The sequence below is a fragment of the Ostrea edulis genome, chromosome 2 (assembly GCF_947568905.1).
Source record: "Ostrea edulis chromosome 2, xbOstEdul1.1, whole genome shotgun sequence".
Lineage (NCBI taxonomy): Eukaryota > Metazoa > Mollusca > Bivalvia > Ostreida > Ostreidae > Ostrea > Ostrea edulis.
The window spans coordinates 50,169,533-50,182,464 of NC_079165.1; the positions used below are offsets into that span (position 1 = coordinate 50,169,533).

The following is a 12,932-nucleotide window of genomic DNA, read 5'->3' on the forward strand; positions in this document are numbered from 1 at the left end:
GCTACTCCATTGAAACCATAGACCGTAGAGACACCAACCCTTCACCAATGTCTTCTGTTTCTCAAAGCACAACTTCAACCTATGCAGTGTGAAAGGATCTGATGACCCCTTATATGAGTTATTGCCCTTTTATGTGTTTGTGGTAATCGTTAACTTTTAAACGGATAATCATAGAAACATGGGACCAACTGCAATGTGATCATTGACCTTTGACCTTGAATGTTAGGTAAAGGTCAAAGGTCAAGTTCACTTCAAATATTAAGAAGTTAGCTCTTTTTATATCTCTTTTGTCTTTTAACATACAAAATGTACATCATTTTTCATTGCATCATTAGTGTCCTTTTAAAACCAATTAAAAATTCTTTCTTGACCCTTAAGCCGGACTCCTTTCAAAATTATTGCCCATCTTAAAAATAAAGCTTGTTATCACTGCATAGTCCTCTGAAACCGTTAACCCTGGAGATACCAAACCTTCAATAATGTTTTGAACTGATTTAGTAGACTCTTCAATCTATTCAGTGCAAAAACATTCACCAACCCCTTTAAATAGTTATTGCCCCTGAAAGTTTTCCAAGTTTACATTGACTTGAAATTGTTTGGCCTCATTTGACCTACTGAAGAATGGATCAAGATCGAAGGTCAAGAAACAAATCCACAAAAGGTGGAAAGACCTCTAATTGTTCGCGAACAATTAGGATTACTAGTTATTATTATTATTATTATTTTTCCTCCGCGTGATTTTGAGTTTCAAGATTTATCAAAAAGATTTATAGTCCATAACAATGTACTCCTTAAAAGATTTTGTCAGTTCACCCTGCGTATATGAACTTTGACCCCTCAAGGAGTTATTGCCCCTTTTGCAATAAAAGCTTGTTATCGCTACTCCTCCGAAAACATAAACCGTAGAGATACCAAACCTTCACCAATGTCTTTGACTAGTCACGGAGACTCTTCAATCTATTCATTGCGAAAAGATTCTTCGACCCCTTTTATGAGTTATTGCCCCTGAAAGTTTTTTATTTTTACAATTAATTGAATTTTTTTAAAACCATTTATCCTAAAGACATGGGACCAACTGCATTAGAATCTTCATCCTTTGACCTTTTAATTTATGTCAAGGTCAAAGGTCAAGGTCATTCAAAATATGAGAAATTTAGCTCTTTTTATATCTCTTTTGTCTTTCAACATATACTACATATCATTGCATCTTTAGTATGTCCTTTTAAATCTACTTTAAAGATTTAATTCCTGTACCTTAAGACTGACCCCTTTAAAAGTTATTGCCCCTTAGAGTATTAACCTTGTTATCGCTACTCCTCTGAAACCATAGACCGTAGAGACACCAAACCTTCACCAATGTCTTCAACTATTCAAGGAGACTCTTCAATCTATTCATTGCGAAAAGATTCTTCGACCCCTTTTATGAGTTATTGCCCCTGAAAGTTTTTGATTTTTACAAATAATTAAAAAAATTTAAAACCATTTTTCATAGAGACATGGGACCACCTGCATTAGAATCTTCATTCTTTGAACTTTTAATTTATGTCAAGGTCAAAGGTCCAGGTCATTCAAAATATGAGCAATTTAGCTCTTTTTATAACGCTTTTGTCTTATATATATATACTACATATAATTGAATCTTTAGTATGTCCTTTTAAATCTATTTTAAATATTTAATACCTGTACCCCAAGACTGACCCCTTTAAAAGTTATTGCCCCTTACAGTATTAACCTTGTTATCGGTACCCCTTTGAAACCATAGACCATAGAGACACCAAACCTTCACCAATGTCTTCGGTTTCTCAAAGCACAACTTCAACATATTCAGTATATGAGTTATTGCCCTTTTATGTGTTTGTGCAAATCGTTAACTTTTAAACGGATAATCATAGAAACATGGGACCAACTGCAATGTGATCATTGACCTTTGACCCTGAATATTAGGTAAAGGTCAAGGTTACTTCAAATCTCTTTTGTCTTTCAACATACATCATTTTTCATTGCATCATTAGTATGTTCTTTTAAAACCAATTAAAACTTCTTTCTTGGCCCTTAAGCCGGGATCCTTTAAATATTATTGCCCATCTTACAAATAAAGCTTGATATCACTAGCCCTTGGAAACCGTTAACCCTGGAGATACCAAACCTTAATCATTAATGTTTTGTACTGATTTAGTAGACTCTTCAATCTATTCAGTGCGAAAAGATTCACCAACCCCTTTAAATAGTTATGGCCCCTGAAAGTTTTCCAAGTTTACATTGACTTGAAAGTTTTTTTGGCCTCATTTAACCTACTGAAGAATGGATCAAGATTGAAAGTCAAGAAACAAATCCAGAAAAGGTGGAAAGACATCTAATTGTTCGCGAACAATTAGGATTACTAGTTAGGTCTTTCCATCTTTCTGTGGAAAGACCTATTGATATTCTTCTGTTTATTATTATTATTATTATTATTATTTTTCCTCCCCGTGATTTTGAGTTTCAAGATTTATCGAAAAGATTTATAGTCCATAAGAATGTACTCCTTAAAAGATTTTGGCAGTTCACCCTGCGTATATGAACTTTGACCCCTCAAGGAGTTATTGCCCCTTTTGCAATAAAAGCTTGTTATCGCTACTCCTCCGAAACCGTACACCGTAAAGATACCAAACCTTCACCAATGTCTTCGACTAGTCAAGGAGACTCTTCAATCTATTCATTGCGAAATGATTCTTCGACCCCTTTTATGAGTTATTGCCCCTGAAAGTTTTTCATTTTTACAAATAATTGAAAAAAATTTAAAACCATTTATCCTAGAGACATGGGACTAACTGCATTAGAATCTTCATCCTTTGACCTTTTGATTTATATCAAGGTCAAAGGTCAAGGTCATTCAAAATATGAGAAATTTAGCTCTTTTTATATCTCTTTTGTCTTTCAACATATACTAAATATCATTGCATATTTAGTATGTCCTTTTAAATCTATTTTAAAGATATAATTCCTGTACCTTAAGACTGACCCCTTTAAAAGTTATTGCCCCTTACAGTATTAACCTTGTTATCGCTACTCCTCCGAAACCGTACACCGTAAAGATACCAAACCTTCACCAATGTCTTCGACTAGTCAAGGAGACTCTTCAATCTATTCATTGCGAAAAGATTCTTCGACCCCTTTTATGAGTTATTGCCCCTGAAAGTTTTTCATTTTTACAAATAATTGAAAAAAATTAAAACCATTTATCCTAGAGACATGGGACGAACTGCATTAGAATCTTCATCCTTTGACCTTTTAATTTATGTCAAGGTCAAAGGTCAAGGTCATTCAAAATATGAGAAATTTAGCTCTTTTTATATCTCTTTTGTCTTTCAACATATACTACATATCATTGCATCTTTAGTATGTCGTTTTAAATCTATTTTAAAGATTTAATTCCTGTACCCTAAGATTGACCCCTTTAAAAGTTATTGCCCTTTACAGTATTAACCTTGTTATCGCTACTCCTCTGAAACCATAGACCGTAGAGACACCAAACCTTCACCAATGTCTTCAACTATTCAAGGAGACTCTTCAATCTATTCATTGCGAAAAGATTCTTCGACCCCTTTTATGAGTTATTGCCCCTGAAAGTTTTTGATTTTTACAAATAAAAAAAAAAAATTAAAACCATTTATCCTAGAGACATGGGTCCAACTGCATTAGAATCTCCATTCTTTGACCTTTTAATTTCTGTCAAGGTCAAAGGTCAAGGTCATTCAAAATATGAGAAATTTAGCTCTTTTTAGATCTCTTTTGTCTTTCAACATATACTACATATAATTGAATCTTTAGTATGTCCTTTTAAATCCATTTTAAAGATTTGATACCTGTACCCTAAGACTGATCCCTTTAAAAGTTATTGCCCCTTACAGTATTAACCTTGTTATCGCTACCCCTTTGAAACCATAGACCATAGAGACACCAAACCTTCACCAATGTCTTCGGTTTCTCAAAGCACAACTTCAACATATTCAGTGTGAAAGGATCCGCTGACCCCTTATATGAGTTATTGCCCTTTTATGTGTTTGTGCTAATCGTTAACTTTTAAACGGATAATCATAGAAACATGGGACCAACTGCAATGTGATCATTGACCTTTGACCCTGAATATTAGGTAAAGGTCAAAGGTCAAAGTTACTTCAAATATTGAGAATTTAGCTCTTTTTATATCTCTTTTGTCTTTCAACATACATCATTTTTCATTGCATCATTAGCATGTTCTTTTAAAACCAATTAAAACATCTTTCTTGGCCCTTAAGCCGGGCTCCTTTAAAAATTATTGCCCATCTTACAAATAAAGCTTGTTATCACTAATCCTTCGAAACCGTTAACCCTGGAAATACCAAACCTTAATCATTAATGTTTTGTACTGATTTGGTAAACTCTTCAATCTATTCAGTGCGAAAAGATTCACCAACCCCTTTAAATAGTTATGGCCCCTGAAAGTTTTCCAAGTTTACATTGACTTGAAAGTTTTTTGGCCTCATTTGACCTACTGAAGAATGGATCAAGATTGAAGGTCAAGAAACAAATCCAGAAAAGGTGGAAAGACCTCTAATTGTTCGCGAACAATTAGGATTACTAGTTATTAGGTCTTTCCACCTTTCTGTGGAAAGACCTTTTGTTATTGTTCTGTTTTTTATTATTATTATTATTATTTGTCTTCTTTTCTTTCCGCCGCGATAAGCTCTTGACGTTTTAAGACTTATCGAAAAACAATGTAGACCATCATATTTGACATCTCGAAACATGCTCAGATCTCACCCTGCGTATTTGATCTTTGACCCCTAACGAAGTTATGGGACTTTACACAAAAAACCCTTGTTATCGGATCACCTCGATAACCGCAAATGATAAGAGCATGAAACTTTCACAAAATTCTTTAGTCCATCAAGCTGAAGCGTTGTAGTGTTTCCTTTTAAGTTTTCGGTGATCCCTAAAGGGAGTTAATGGCCCCGAAAGTTTACGATTTTTACGGAAAAATTCAAAACTCCTAAAATATAAGTCGTAGAAAGACGGAACCCACTGGAACGGGTTGGGTGACCTTGACCTTGAAAAATAGGTCAAGGTCAAAGGTCAAGGTCATCCAGAAAGGCCAGAAAATGGCACTTTTTATACGCTCTTTCACGCTTCAGATAGCATCGAAATATCACATGGGTCAACATGGAATTCTAGACTGGTCTTGGTATCATGAATGTCAACTCTGAACTTTGACCACTCTGCGAATGGCGGCGACTTAACGTCGAAAACCCCGTTATCGCTACTCCCACTAGACCGCAAGTCGTGGAGAGGCGAGACCTTCGCCGACGAATTCCAGATGAAACACTCTCGCACAGAGAAGTTGACCGAGGGAAACCGAGAACCCTGAAGCACGGTTCTCGCCCCCGAAAGTCTCCGACGTCGTCGTTCGAGCCCACAACTTCTTCACGGATGTAAATAGAGACGCGGGACCACTTAAACGAAGCCCCGTGACCTCTCTGACCTTTAAAATGAGGTCAAGGTCAAAGGTCAAGGTCACACTTTCTCCCCCATGGGTTTTTGAGGTTTGACCTTGAAAGTAGGTCAAGGTCAAAGGTCAAGGTCACGCCTCCAGGGGCCAGTCTCCACGAGTAAGGCCAACCCACCCATCACGCCTGTCGTCCCCAAGGAAGAAATCCCCCACCCTTCAAGTGATCTGTCTGTGATCAGCTGTTTCAATACACTATTTTGACCGGTGTCATGCCATGCAACAATTACAGGATTCTAGCTAATCTGACCTACACCTACACATCTGACCTACACCCATTTCTTCCATTTCTTGACTGTCTTGTCAATCAAACATGAATTCCATTTACATTCATGAAAAGACATAGGCCAGATTCAATTGTCTGCCTGCATCAACATAAAGACTAAGTTTTTTTTTTTGATAATGATGATGCAACTTTACTTGACAGTTGAACTCATTGACATTCCATCCTGACTGTCATTGTAAACAAATAAACACTTACCTGCAGGGTCAGATGGGATGCAGTACTCCTATTCTCCGTTCAGATATCCTACATGCACTCAGACACTTTCTAATTCACCGGCCGCCATTTTGGTTGTTTGTTGTCAAAGCCTATAAATCCGTATATGCATGCCTCCTTGGGTGAAATGACTGAAAGACATTGTCTCCGTCAATTAGAACAGATAGGATGAGCAATTACAAACTGTATATTCAATTCCACAATCCACAACACACACGGTAAAATCCAGTGCATCTTCACAACATCTGACAACATGAGGCTTGTAGACTCCCAGCATGCACGAGCAGTTACAATCTAGGAAAATGTTACATCCGGTTTCTTTGCACCTCTAAATATCATATCTAACAGGCCCAAAGTCACCCCAAACACCTGCACAAGTCCCATTACACTTTTACCTGATATGTGCCGGTTATGAAACACTCGCACCCCTTTTTTTCAAATATTTGACCAGTACTATCGTGCGAAACCAAGGCCTTAATCTCCAACACTACAACACTCAAGGCGGCAAATTTGAATTTCTTTTCTAGCCATATCAATTATTTTTTTTGGGGGGGGGGTGGTCATTTGACCTACTGAAGAATGGATCAAGATCGAAGGTCAAGAAACAAATCCAGAAAAGGTGGAAAGACCTCTAATTGTTCGCGAACAATTAGGATTACTAGTTCTTCTTATTATTAGGTCTTTCCACCTTTCTGTGGAAAGACCTATTGATATTCTTCTGTTTATTATTATTATTATTATTTTTCCTCCCCGTGATTTTGAGTTTCAAGATTTATCGAAAAGATTTATAGTCCATAAGAATGTACTCCTTAAAAGATTTTGGCAGTTCACCCTGCGTATATGAACTTTGACCCCTCAAGGAGTTATTGCCCCTTCTGCAATAAAAGCTTGTTATCGCTACTCCTCCGAAACCGTACACCGTAAAGATACCAAACCTTCACCAATGTCTTCGACTAGTCAAGGAGACTCTTCAATCTATTCATTGCGAAATGATTCGTCAACCCCTTTTATGAGTTATTGCCCCTGAAAGTTTTTGATTTTTACAAATAATGGAAAAAATTTAAAACCATTTATCCTAGAGACATGGGACTAACTGCATTAGAATCTTCATCCTTTGACCTTTTGATTTATATCAAGGTCAAAGGTCAAGGTCATTCAAAATATGAGAAATTTAGCTCTTTTTATATCTCTTTTGTCTTTCAACATATACTACATATCATTGCATCTTTAGTATGTCCTTTTAAATCTATTTTAAAGATTTAATTCCTGTACCTTAAGACTGACCCTTTTAAAAGTTATTGCCCCTTAGAGTATTAACCTTGTTATCGCTACTCCTCCGAAACCGTACACCGTAAAGATACCAAACCTTCACCAATGTCTTCAACTAGTGAAGAAGACTCTTCAATCTATTCATTGCAAAAAGATTCTTCGACCCCTTTTATGAGTTATTGCCCCTGAAAGTTTTTGATTTTTACAAATAATTTTTAAAAATTAAAACCATTTATCCTAGAGACATGGGACCAACTGCATTAGAATCTCCATTCTTTGACCTTTTAATTTATGTCAAGGTCAAAGGTCAAGGTCATTCAAAATATGAGAAATTTAGCTCTTTGTAGATTTCTTTTGTCTTTCAACATATACTACATATAATTGAATCTTTAGTATGTCCTTTTAAATCCATTTTAAAGATTTGATACCTGTACCCTAAGACTGACCCCTTTAAAAGTTATTGCCCCTTACATTATTAACCTTGTTATCGCTACCCCTTTGAAACCATAGACCATAGAGACACCAAACCTTTACCAATGTCTTCGATTTCTCAAAGCACAACTTCAACATATTCAGTGTGAAAGGATCCGCTGACCCCTTATATGAGTTATTGCCCTTTTATGTGTTTGTGCTAATCGTTAACTTTTAAACGGATAATCATAGAAACATGGGACCAACTGCAATGTGATCATTGACCTTTGACCCTGAATATTAGGTAAAGGTCAAAGGTCAAAGTTACTTCAAATATTGAGAATTTAGCTCTTTTTATATCTCTTTTGTCTTTCAACATACATCATTTTTCATTGCATCATTAGTATGTTCTTTTAAAACCAATTAAAACATCTTTCTTGGCCCTTAAGCCGGGCTCCTTTAAAAAATTATTGCCCATCTTACAAATAAAGCTTGTTATCACTAGTCCTTCGAAACCGTTAACCCTGGAGATACCAAACCTTAATCATTAATGTTTTGTACTGATTTAGTAGACTCTTCAATCTATTCAGTGCGAAAAGATTCACCAACCCCTTTAAATAGTTATGGCCCCTGAAAGTTTTCCAAGTTTACATTGACTTGAAAGTTTTTGGCCTCATTTGACCTACTGAAGAATGGATCAAGATTGAAGGTCAAGAAACAAATCCAGAAAAGGTGGAAAGTCCTCTAATTGTTCGCGAACAATTAGGATTACTAGTTATTATTATTATTTTCTTTCCGCCAAAATATGTTTCTACACCTTAAGAGTTATCGAGAAAGAATGTAGACCATCATATTCGACATCTTAAAGCATGCTTAGATTTCACCCTGCGTACTTGATCTTTGACCCCTAACGAACTTAGAGGACTTTACGCGAAAAACCCTTGTTATCGGTTCTTCTCGAAAACCGTGAATGATAGGAGCATCCGACCTTTTCCAGAACATAGAGGCGACTTGGTCCAATTGACATGGGAATTCAACCAAAGGATTCGAGGACCCTTTCAGGAAGTTAGTACTCCTCGTGTTTTACGGTTTCTGCGTAAGAAATTGTCGACTCCTAAAGTATTCGTCGTAGAGACACCGAACCCACTGGAACGGGTTGGGTGACCTTGACCTTGAAAAAGTAGGTCAAGGTCACCCAGAATGGCCAGAAAATGGCACTTTTGATACGATCTTTCATGCTTCAGATAGCATCGAAATATCACATGGGTCAGCAAGGAATTCTGGACCGGTCTCGGCATCACGAATGTCAACTCTGAACTTTGACCACTCTACGAATGGCGGCGACTTAAGGTCGAAAACCCCGTTATCGCTACTCCTGCTAGACCGCAAGTCGTGGAGACCCAAGACCTTGACCGACGAATTCAAGATAAAACACTCTCGCACAGAGAAGTTGACCGAGGGAAACCGAGAACCCTGAAGCACGGTTCTCGCCCCCGAAAGTCTCCGACGTCGTCGTTCGAGCCCACAACTTTTTCACGGATGGAAATAGGGATGCGGGACTACTGGCACGAAGCCCCGTGACCTCTCTGACCTTCAAAATGAGGTCAACGTCGAGGTCACACTTTCTCTCCCATGGGTTTTTAAAGTTTGACCTTGAAAGTGGGTCAAGGTCAAAGGTCAAGATCACGCATCCAGGGGCCAGTCTCCACGAGTAAGGCCAACCCACCCATCACGCCTGTCGTCCCCAAGGAAGAAATCCCCCACCCTTCAAGTGATCTGTCTGTGATCAACTGTTTCAATACACTATTTTGACCGGTCTCATGCCATGCAACAATTACAGGATTCTTTCTAGCTAATCTGACCTACACCTACACATCTGACCTACACCCATTTCTTCCATTTCTTGATTGTCTTGTCAATCAAACATGAATTCCATTTACATTCATGAAAAGACATAGGCCAGATTCAATTGTCTGCCTGCATCAACATAAAGACTAAGTTTTTTTTTTTGATAATGATGATGCAACTTTACTTGACAGTTGAACTCATTGACATTCCATCCCCACTGTCATTGTAAACAAATAAACACTTACCTGCAGGATCAGATGGGATGCAGTACTCCTATTCTCCGTTCAGATATCCTACATGCACTCAGACACTTTCTAATTCACCGGCCGCCATTTTGGTTGTTTGTTGTCAAAGCCTATAAATCCGTATATGCATGCCTCCTTGGGTGAAATGACTGAAAGACATTGTCTCCGTCAATTAGAACACATAGGATGAGCCATTACAAACTGTATATTCAATTCCACAATCCACAACACACACGGTCAAATCCAGTGCATCTTCACAACATCTGACAACATGAGGCTTGTAGACTCCCAGCATGCACCAGCAGTTACTACAATCTAGGAAAATGTTACATCCGGTTTCTTTGCACCTCCAAATATCCTATCTAACAGGTCCAAAGAAACTCCCAAACACCTGCACAAGTCCCATTACACTTTTACCTGATATTTGCATATGTGCTGGCTACCCAACACCCACACCCCTTTTTTCCCTCAAATTTGACGGGTACTTAATGCGAAACCAAGCATTGAACATACCTCAACACTCAAATTTAGGCGGCAAATTTGAATTTCTTTTCTACCCAAATCAAATGTTTTTTTTTTTTTATTTTTTTTTTGTGAGGGTGGGGTGGGGGTAGTGGGGGGGGGGGGGGGCTTTTAGCATTTCAACACTACTGAAAAACCGCTAGAAGGTGGAAAGCCCTCTAATTGTTCGCGAACAATTAGGATCACTAGTTATTATTATTATTGTTCTTTTTCTTACCGATTTTGTGCACGCGATTTCTCAAAAACGGTTGGATAGATTTTCATGAAACTTTCAGGAAAGATGTAAAATAGGATTGTCTAGAACGGTCTTTTTTTGGTTTTGCTAAAATCACTTCCGGTCGCAAGTTACGGCTGTATTTCCGTTTTTCAAATGACATTTTGTCCGGGCGTTTTCTCATAAACGGTTAAAGATTGAGTCTTCAAACTTTTAGGGATGATAGATGGTGACTTGTAGCTCTGTAGTAAGGTTTATCATTGCCATCCGTCACTTCCGTCCGTCACCGGAAGTGAATAAAAGAAACGTCAAATTTCAAAATTATGCTTTTGAAATAACACTTGCACAGATTAATTCGGTCTCTTTCGGTGTTTCAAAAAATGTTGGTTACAGACTACTAATTTTACCCCTATTTCATTGACCACGCAAGTAGTGCCTGTTTATAAATAGAGGTTTTTTCTTAAAAATTCTTGGGGATGTATGTGGGGTGGATTTGTGTTATTAATAGGGCATAGATGGAAAGAAGAGGGTCTGAAAAAAATTAAAAACTTATAATAATGGGAAATTCTGCTCTTAAGTGTGTAGTAGGAAGGGTGTAAATAGGCCATTGTTTACCTGCTTCTCAAAGGGAAAGGGAAATATGCAGGGTAGGGGTTACTTGCGATGTCATAACAGGACTTGTGTGCGGTGGATTTTCCTGAGATTCACAAATATTTTTGGACTTGAATTGCTCTAAGTCTGTACCAAGTTTCAGGTAAGTTGAGGCGGTGGAATTTTTTATATTAATTTCTATGTTATAAAGGAATGTATAGCAAAATAATTGGTAGTCTGTGTCCTATCAGGTCAAAGGTCAAAACTCGCATTAATCAACTTTTCGGACATTTTTGTATAGGAGGGGACTAATAATGAATAACGATGAGAATTTCAAGTCTAAAAAATAAATTTTGAACATTACCTAGGAGAAAAGTTAAGAAAAAGGGGGGGGTAGGTACTGGGGGGTAGGTACTGTTTTCAATACACAAACTGTTTGACCTGATTTATGCAAATGAGATAGGTCGTTAAAAAGTTGACGTAAGATTTGGCCTTGGTCTAGTGTATTTTCGTCAGCAGCTTACTTTCATTTTCTGAACATGGAAGCTTTTCTTGTCAAGTATTTGGAGAAGGTGCACTTGGTCTCTGCTCCTGGTTTGAATGGCCATTGTCGTATTTGGGCGGGGGCTAGTTCTAAGCAGCAACAACAAGTATGGTGTTGTGTACTACAAGGACAGCTGGAAGACGATGCACGTACATAGCATAGACTCAGTGTCATGTTACATCATCGTCACCATGATTTAGATGCAATTGTTGCATCCCACTTGTTCCACAACACACTGTGTGTTGTGCCAGAGCATATTGCTATGGAGCCGCACGGTATCAATAACCAGTGATAGACCTGCAAATTCGGGGGCACCTGTCTAGGGCACCCACCTCCCTATCATATCTGTCGCCTGGAGCTACATATGGGGATAACAACAATCTTGGTAAGTTTATCACATTTATTACTATGTTACACCGCTGAAGATGGGAGAGGCATGTGTCACTCCTCACAAAGTTATATTAAGTTATTATCCTATTAATTGCTAATTAGAGTTCGTAGCAACTCAATCAGTCACTCTCTTCAATGACGTGGCCTGAGATGATACCACAATCCTCCCCTCTTATGGTATGGGTGATCACGGCCGGCAACTGAGTTAAAGTCAAATTGGTCTTTGCAGTAGTCTGAAGTTCCTCTTTGTTCTTATATACAGCAAGATTACAACTGAAGTTCCACCATTTGGAAACAAGTTCTCCATCACAAACAAGGGAATATGTTGCACACATTGAACAGTCTCCAGTATAGCACAGAACAGTGGCCTCAAGGACTTTAGGTAAGAAATCACTCATCTTCTGCAGGTCTCTGTCAAACTTGGTAAACAGTTTCTTGACTATGAAAGCACATCTTGACTTAAGAACATTGCTGAATACTCTCTGTAGCTCTTTCTTCTGTTCTTTGGTCTTGGTATGGAACATTGCTTCGCTATAGACTGCTCGGTTGCTGGCACGGAACTGTGACTGCCCAAGGTGGACGGGGTCAGCTAGACGCTCTGTTGTCCATAGGGGATGTAGAGCTCGCATGGCTTCGTCCACTCGTTTGACACCTTGGGCGTCACCGTCTGTGGTAACATACCGGACTAATACATATTGCAAGGTCAGCTGTGTGCCAATGTCCTTGTGGGCGCAGAATGCAGGGCGATCCACTGTCACCATCACAGTTAGGAGTTTGGTAGGACTGGCTGTCCAGACTTGGCTTGGTGACCAGGGCATGCTCTGTTGAATTCGGCCTGACAAATGATCGTCGACTTGAATTTCTCTGTACCCCAG

General features: G+C 38.3%; 1 long non-coding RNA gene across 1 annotated transcript in view; it reads right to left on the reverse strand.

The window, feature by feature from the left end:
* The window catches only part of LOC125677953 (uncharacterized), a 47,585-nt gene extending 37,215 nt beyond the window's left edge, over window positions 1-10,370 (reverse strand). The window contains exons 1-2 of the long non-coding RNA XR_008800017.1: window positions 9,797-10,370; window positions 6,006-6,154 (exon numbers count right to left, since the gene is read on the reverse strand). This is a non-coding gene — a long non-coding RNA (uncharacterized LOC125677953). The remainder of the gene's footprint in view (window positions 1-6,005; window positions 6,155-9,796) is intronic.
* Between the last annotated feature and the right edge of the window lie 2,562 nt (window positions 10,371-12,932).